Here is a 9150-nt window from a genome sequence, read left to right as displayed (position 1 = left end):
GGACACTATAGCCTACTGTTGATTTAACTCGGAGTGTAAAATGGACCCTTAGGAGACAGAGTGGAAGGTTACAGGCTGTGACAGCAGGAGAGGAGATGAGAGGTCAGGGTCTTCCTGGGTCATCCCTTCATTGTGATGACCCCACTACTTCACTGGTCTCAGACCTGTCAGACTGATCAATGAACACCTAGGCTGGGACCCACCCACCCACGAGTGTGTGTGTGTGTGTGTGTGTGTGTGTGTTGAGGGGAGCTGACTTGATTGACTCTGAGATACAGGAGAGGGAAAGCAACAGCTGCTACCTACTGGATAGCACTGGCCCCATCCCGTACTCATGCACACACACACACACACACACACACACACACACACGCACGCACGCACGCACGCACGCACGCATTTTAAGACATTAAAGGACCACTTCACCACTTTTCAATCTTCATATAATAGGTCCTCACTAATAATCATGAAAAAATGGCGCAATGTTTTTCTACTCAGTCTGTGTCTCATAGGAGGGCTGTGGGCAGTTCAGAAACCGTCTTCCAGTGACATCATCAATGGGGAATACAAGCTAATAGAAACTGCAGGCTTTCTAGTCCTGAAAAGTTTTTTTGTAAAAAAATCTTGTTTTGTTTAAAAAGAAATCTGCCTAATGATGATGTCACTGGAAGACGGTTTCTAAACTGCCCACAGCCCTCCTATGAGACACAGACTGGTAGAAAAAAATCGTGCCATTTTATCATGATTACTAATGAGGACCTATTATATGAAGATAGGTTGAAAAGTGGTGAAGTGGGCCTTTAACAATTGCTGTGCAGCACATGGATGTGTGGTGTGCCCAAGCACACACACAGATGCACACACTCGCACACTGCCCTCCCAGAGGATTTTCTCAATAGTCAAAATGTACAGTATGCATATCAACTTGCCAGTAATGGGTGGGGGAATGTTTTCGTTTTAATTACAAAATCAATGTGAGAAATCAACACATTTCAATTCCAGGAAACCTCTCTCCCTCTCACTTGGGTCTGGTGTAAACATCATCCACAACTGTGTTGCCTAACTGTCTGCCCACATTTCTTTCTCACTGTCTGTCTGCCTATACCTTTCTATCCCGTTTCTATTTTTGTGTCAATCTACAGTATACGGTAGGCACTTATAATAATAATAATTTGTATTTATAACGCACTTTACATTTGAAACAAAGCTGAAATATTTAAAAGGAAAGGTGAAAAAAAAACCACAATCAACGTGACACAACTCTCTCGGCAGACAACATGCTATAGGGTAAACTAACCGAGAGTCATTGATTAGCAGTTATATGGCAATGTATCATTGAGAAAAAACACACAGAATCCAGTAGATATACTGAATAATGAATGAACCAGTCCAGAAGATATGTTGTACTGTTGATGTGCTCAGCAGAGAGAGAGTGTGTGTGTGTGTGTGTGTGTGTGTGTGTGTGTGTGTGTGTGTGTGTGTGTGTGTGTGTGTGCGTGCGTGCGTGAGTGAGTGAGTGCGTACGTGTGTGGTGGTGGGGGGGGGGGGGGGGGGGGGAGTTGTGGAGCACTGGTGTGTCACTTGTTTAGTTGATCGTTGATTTTCAGATGCCCAACTGCACTGGTGTGTCACACTCAGTCTAGAATCAAATTAGCTTGACTCGGGCCAGGTGACATCGTAAACCAGACCTCACAGTGTGTTATTGGTGGTATTAAGATAACACCAATAACACACTGTGAGGCTGGTGAAAATCCAAGCCATACTGCTTGGAAAGGCCAGGGCGGCTCTGCGGCTCAGCAGATGAGCTCCAGACAGTGGAGGCTTTGGAGGAGTCGCTAGCCGCAGGTACTGTAGTTGCTGCACTGCTTCCATGCAGCCTTCAGTCTTAACCGGCCACGTGGGTCGAACAAACGGGATGTCGGACTTATGGGCAGTCCCCCTGCTGGGACTGGTAGCCTGGTTGCTGATAACCAGACTGCCCATTCTGAAGATGAACTCAGAGAATGTACGTCCTCCTCTGGATCAGTAAAAGCTGGCTCATTAATTCCCAGTAACCTAATTCCCACCAAGGTAGGATCAGGCATGATCCATTGACGCACATCATGGAAAGCAAGCTGTAACATATAGCTCTATATGGGCTCTGTCCATCACCGGATTATCATCCAGTTGTAGTACTGCCTTCAACTCTATATGGGCTCTGTCCATCACCGGATTATCATCCAGTTGTAGTACTGCCTTCAGCAACTTTGCGACAAAGTTTTCTGCCCAAGTCCATTCCCCTCTTTCACCCCAGAGATGATCAGCTTCTGATTTGAACGTCTCTGCCGGTCTAAGCACTTTTCTGAAAGCCATTACACTTGGCCAGTAAGATTTGACACCTATGTTTCTATTATCCGAGGTGTTTGTCGCGGGTTCCTCCAGGCCCTTTATCCTTTCACTAATTTGGGCATTCAGTTTAGCTGCAGTCATTTTCCGCTTTCAGCGTCGCTATATCTCATCTAAAGCGTATCATCTAAGCATCTCATCATCATGACACCAACTTTCCCATCAATCATATTACAAATCTATGTCCTAGTGAGAAATAACTTGGAATGCATTGAATGTAGCTCGAACTGATAATAGTGATCAGAACTGCCCGGCTGCCCACCCACTGTGGAGGTTTTCTTTGTCAGTAGACAGAGAGCTTTGCCTTCTGGCTCAGCACTCTTTTCATCACAACAGTGCGATACAGCGTCTGCAATACCTCCCCTGCTGCTCCGATTCTCCGGCTGATCTTCTCCGTCCTCCCCTCACTCGTGAACAAGACCCCGAGATACTCCTTCACCTGGGGTAATGTCTCATTCCCTCCTTGGACTGCACAATCCATCGGTTTCCTGCTGAGAACCATATGGCCTCAGATTTGGAGATGCTGATCCTCATCCCAGCCGCCGTGCACTCGACAGGCCAGGTGTGATTATTTAAATCAACCACCACCGACAAGTAGCATGTAGTATTATGTAAATGTGTGTGTGCGTGTTAGTGTTGGTGTGTGTCTGTTTATATGTGTGTATGTAATATGTGTGTGTGGGCGTACATCCTCCACAGCCCCTTGTCAGCAGCAGTGATTGACAGGCTGCCGTTACTCACCCCTGACCCCCCCCCCTCTTGTGACTTTTATTGCATTCTGGGTAGAATCAATTCTTGCTGAACAGACTGTCAGCACCACGCACGACAACAGTACAGACTGTACCCTGGATGGAGACATGCAGACAGACAAGACACACACACACACACACCTCTCCTCGCTCTGTCTGCCTTCTGTTGTGTGCGTGCACGGCTGCACGCGCTTGTGTGTGTGTGCGTGTCAGGAAGCAGTGATTAACAAGCATGCACAGGGAATGGATAGAGTGTGTTCTAGAGGAGAAGAACTCTGATCGGAATGGGATCGAGGGAGAAGGAGAGTTTATGGGAGGGAGAGAGAGAGAGAGAGAGAGAGAGAGAGAGAGAGATTTGGGGAGGTGAGGAGATAGCAGCTTGCAGGAACAGACTTGGAGAAAATGATGCAATTATGTAACTGATATTTGGCAGCGCTGAGATATTTAGCATTCTTGACATATTACACACATCACATCACACACACATGCATTAACACTCAATTATACACGTAATAAATAATAATAATAATAATAATAATAATAAGGGTAATAATAATAATGCCTAATATAAGCACATTCACAGTTACATATAGGCTGGAATCTGGATACATGTACTGTACACGTCACTGTGTGCTCAGTAGGAGCCTGGGAACACACAAACCATATAGAGAGAGTACAGCTAATCCATGATACAGACATACACGCACTGTGTGGTAATAAATATAAGAGCTAACACAACAAAGCAACTATCATTTCCTAACATACCTCCGGCAGTCATTATGTAAACATTTTATAGGATATTGGAATGCGTGCGTGCGTGTGTGTGTGTGTGTGTGTGTGTGTGTGTGTGTGTGTGTGAGAGAGAGTTAACTGACCTCGTTGCCTTTTCTTCTTTTTTTTAATTATATTTCTTTGGTTTTTTCTGCCTTTATTGATAGGTTGGAAGTAGACTGACAGGAAATGGGGAGAGAGATAGGGGGGAAGACACGACAAAGGCCGTCGGGATCAGGAGTCGAACCCGTGGCACGCTGTTAGGCTAGGTGCCCAGACGGTTGAGCTAACCGTCCGGGCCACCTCATTGCCTTTTTTGAACACTAGATTTTCAGGGTGCTATGCAGCCTTCAAATCTAGTATATTGTGCTGATCATCAGAGCAATAGCCACAGCTAGAGTTATTTGAAGTGTTAAACATGGCAGTAACACTGCTGTAGAACCCCATATGTGTGTATTCTTATTTTATTTTTTTGCTGTGACTATTGTCATGCCAGACACCTGAACAGTGTTTGTACCAAATTTGGTATGGATCGGATCAATGGTGCGTCTTGGACAACGCAGTAAGCTGGGTTTAGTCTACAACGTGGCCCGTGGCGGCAGTTAGCTGGGTTGTACAACCCGTGGCCCTCAGGGGACCCTGGCAGAAGTAAAATGGACATGGCCCCTAGTATGACTATTGTCTCTTGGTACACCCCTAAACACTGATTGTGCAAGTTTTCTTGCGGATTGCTGCAACAGTGCACCTGTCACTGCGTGAAAAGAGGAGTTAACGGGCAATTATGGGCACTGTATTTTGCCCGTAAATCTCAAGTTTAGTGGGCATATAGTTAATATACGATAATATACAGGTGTGATGGTACAATTCGGGAGTTTACCGGAGTTTGTTGGAAAGTTTAACGGGAGTTTCCTGTAATATACACATGGATCCGTATTCCATGCTTTGTGCGCAGTGTGTGGGGGCCCCTGTTGTGACTATAGTCATGGCACACCCCTGAACAGTGACCAATTAAAATGGTAAATGGTAAATGGTGCATTTATATAGCGCCTTTATCCAAGGCGCTTTACAGAGATTGTGCATTACATTCACCCATTCACACACACATTCATACACCGATGGCAGCGGAAATCATGCAAGGCACCAACTAGCACATCGGGAGCAATTAGGGGTTCAGTGTCTTGCTCAAGGACACTTCAACAGTAACTCTGGGGGAGCCCGGGTTCGAACTGGCAACCTTACGGTTACCATCCAGGCACTCTACCCTTGAGCCACCGCCGTCCTCAATTAGGCAATGTTTGGTGAGGGTTGTGTTGTTCTGTTCTCATAGCATAATATTATAGCTGCTATCTTCACCACCAGCCAGGGGTCACAATGTTTTGGGAATGTTATTATAGGGGAAGTTGTTCATAACTAAAAACATAGTATAAAAGGCTTAACAGAACTTGCATTGGATAAACAGACTGGAAGAGGGCCAGGTGGTTTATTTAACAACCGGTTCACAATGTCTGTAATCGAGGGGTTTTCAGATTTTTATTTTATTTTTTTCTTCATTCTATTTAAAGTCCCAGAAAACAGCAGGTCTGCTACCTGCTTGCAGCTGCCTTTTACTGAGTTTTTTTTAATCATCTCTTCTGCACTGTAATTTAGTTTAGACTTTATTTTGTATTCAAATGTCATTTTATAATGTGTTTCTTTGTGTGAAGCACATTGGGATGCCTTGTTTTTCAAATGGAAATAAACTTGCTTTGCCACTTACTATTTGCTCTTCATTTGAACTTTTATTGCAAAATATTTTATTATGATTTCTTGATCTTTTTATAGACTTTTTATTGTTACACTCATACACTGTTGATGAGCAGTTAGGCTATTTTACTTTTATAGTGATTGTTTGAGCTTGCATTTTGATTGTCACCACCACACTTGATTACAATGAAGTGGCTCTAATAAACATACATTTCTCTGCCTGCAATCAATGCTGCCACAGCTGTGTTATAATAACAGCATGTTTTTTTTAAAAGATATATTCTTTGGGCTTTTTCTGCCTTCATTTATAGGTTGAATAATAACAGCATGTTAACCTTGTTTTAAGCAAAGCTATTATAAGCAAAGCTATATCATTGGCTGATGTATCAAAATGTTATCTAAAATACATAGGCAATGGTATATAGTACGCCCTTATGTCTATGCTTATTTTATTTGTTATTTTCGCTGCCATTTGAGAATAGGTGTCAAGTTTTTTTGCACAGTGTCAAATCTGACTTACAGACTGCATATGAGACCCCTCTGTTCCAGTTTTCCCCACGGCCAGAGAGAGATGCCTTGATGTCAGCCTTGGTAGCAGAGTAGCAGCAAAGAATCTCTTTGGTATCAGGCAGGACAGCAGGTACTACACACAGTACACTTCTTCCTGTATGACCATGTTCCATACAGATTAGTACAGTGACACCTGGTGGCCAGCGTTAAAGTTTAGCAATTAACATCATCGATTGACCATGAAAGTGAGTTTTCACTTTCATGGTCAATCGAGGATACACATCACGTGCTCAACTGAAGCTTGCTGTAAGCAGTCTATGGATTTTGTGCAGTGTACTTTGCACGCACAAAATAAGTCCTTGGTAGATAGATAGTTGCCGAGACAACAGAAAGGAATAAAAATTAAAAATGTTCTACAGAGACATTCCTCGTCGTTGGAGTTAAAGTCAGGGTCTCGGTTTAGCCAAGTTAAAGAGTGTTGTTGATGAGAGAGAAGAATCACAGATGCAGCCTTGAGCCTTAACCTTGAGCAGTAAGCAGTGTTTGCCCACTGACAAGAATGAAGGCTAAAACACAAAAAGCTTTATGAGACTTACAGTAAGGGCTAAATGAAAATATTTGTATATAGATGTACTTTCAGCATATGTGCCACCTTCAGCTGGCACATGAACACAGAGAAGCTACTAGTGATAATAAGTGTAAACAGTAGAGAATTCACCAACACGTTCTGCCCCAAATAAATTTTTTCAATTCGAGAGAATTGAAACACTATCCTTTATAAAGCTCAGTAATAAAAAATAAAAAACAATCACACTTGTGCCAAGTGAAGGGCGCCCACTGTGGCTGCCACATGCAGGGGGGCATGAATAAGACAAACTAAAAAAGTCCATAGACTTTCCTACCACATAACGTCACACACAAAAGCCAGACGTTGGAGGGACTAGCGCTCCTCAAAAGAGAGTTTTGAAGATAATGGAAAATCTAGTGGAAATGGTCGTGGTCTATGGGGAGACTTGTATCATTATCCAAGGAGAAGCAAGGGGAAGAACGTTTGTACAACCTACAGTTCAATAATGGGGCTTTTATAGAGCCAACGTGAGGCCCATTTAACATATTTTGGAGGTTGTTCCTTGGCCTACTGAGAGTGTGTGTGCAAATTGCAAAATGTCACACCGATCAGTCCAATGGTGCCTGAGGTGATCTGTTCAGAGATGGACAGACGGAATGCGACCGCGTGGCTTCTATGTGGATCTCTGCAGTCAAGGTGATGACGTCATATTGATGATGTCATAGGGGTGATCCAATATGGGCGGCCTGCTAACCTTTGCATTTCTAGGCTTGCACTGCAACGGTTAATGTTGTGTTTGTGATGTCAGACCTCAGCTCCTGTCAGCCTACATAAGGCTGACGCTCAAGACACGTCGCATTTTAGATCTGTAAATCTGCAATTTTTGCTATATTTGAATTGAAATCCTGATTAAACGATTATTATTATTGTTATTATTTCTCACAATGCAGGATCTGAACAGCATTCAAAAACACAGTGTAAAAACACAGGCCAGCCCCAATCAAAAGTCCAATCTCTTGTGGGTGAAACAAACTATTTTACGTTGTAATGGCAAGTAATCGCTGAAAGAAGAGTAATTATCTCTTGGAGTCAAAATAAGCATAGTCTGAGAGTGTGACAATGCTCTCTCCATCAGCATGAGAACACATCTACAGGGAAACACAACACCACAGCATATGAAACTTTTAAATGGAATTCCATCACTTCGGGGTATTTGTTTTTTTCTCCTACAAACATTACATCCACAAATTTAAAGGCAGCAGACAATTGAGCCTTTTATTATTTTTACATTTGAGTTAGTCATTTCATAGTTGTAATAGTCTTGGATTGAGTTGATTGTCGAGAAATATAGTTGCTGGTGTTCTCTTCCGTAACAGAAAATGCTTCACATTCACACAGTCAGAAAGAAACTGGTTCTCCAACTCATACTACCCATCATTGACTATATGCTGATGTTGTTTACTAGACTGCACCTAAAATAACCTTATTCCACTCAATACTATTTACAACCGCTTATGCAGATGTATTCATGGCTGTCCATACATGACTCATCAATGCATCATGTATGAAACCCTTAACTTGCCTTCTCCCTCGGTGAGACGACAGCAGCACAGGGTACAGTTCATTTTTAAATGCATTTATTTGTATTATCCACAATACCTCAAACAGTTTATGGAGCATTACACTTCTAGTCATCAACTGAGACATTGTTCACAGGTTTAACCCCCCCCCCCCCACCACCACCTCTTTGTTATTGTCTGATTTGTCCTGTTTATGTTTGTCTAGCTGTGTTCTTGTGTTTAGTTTAGTTTTTTATCTATGTTTTGGTATGTATTTTGTATCTCTGGATCCCCTTGAAAACGAGATGGTTCATCTCAAGGGGTTATTCCCAATAAAGAAATTTCAACACAAATGCAGATGCCGGTATGCTTCAAGGACATTACTTTGTGTTGTGTTTTGCACTGTGGGAATGTGGGAGGGTGAATGGTTTTGTGTGTGTGTGTGTGTGTGTGTGGGGGGGTCTTTTGGTGTCTTTCATGAGTGAACCGTTGAATGTTCAGCTCCCACACACAATATGCCGCTCTGAAGACCATATATTCATTGGGCTTGAACAGAGAACAGACCTCTTCTTTAGGTTAGCTCGCACACACCAAAGGGACTTGTTGCTCACCCCTCACCCTTTGCAAACTTCTCTAAATACACCCTTCCTCTGTCACGACTCACAAGTCACAGAAGTAGGCCTATCTCCTCATTGTCTTCTGCCAGCCCTGCAGGAGTGAAGACACAATGGCTATCTTTAACAATACCCCCTCCTGCTTTTTCTTTTGCAAGACTGGAACACCCATGTGTGTGATCGTGCGCGTGTGGCATATGGCCCTGCTGATGCCAGGGGCCAGGGGTCACTGACTGCAGGTATTCAAGGCA

The sequence above is a fragment of the Protomyctophum parallelum genome, assembly GCF_964188405.1.
Source record: "Protomyctophum parallelum genome assembly, chromosome: 1".
NCBI lineage: Eukaryota > Metazoa > Chordata > Actinopteri > Myctophiformes > Myctophidae > Protomyctophum > Protomyctophum parallelum.
The sequence above is the reverse complement of the archived record's forward strand: the minus strand, read 5'-3'. Positions refer to the sequence as shown.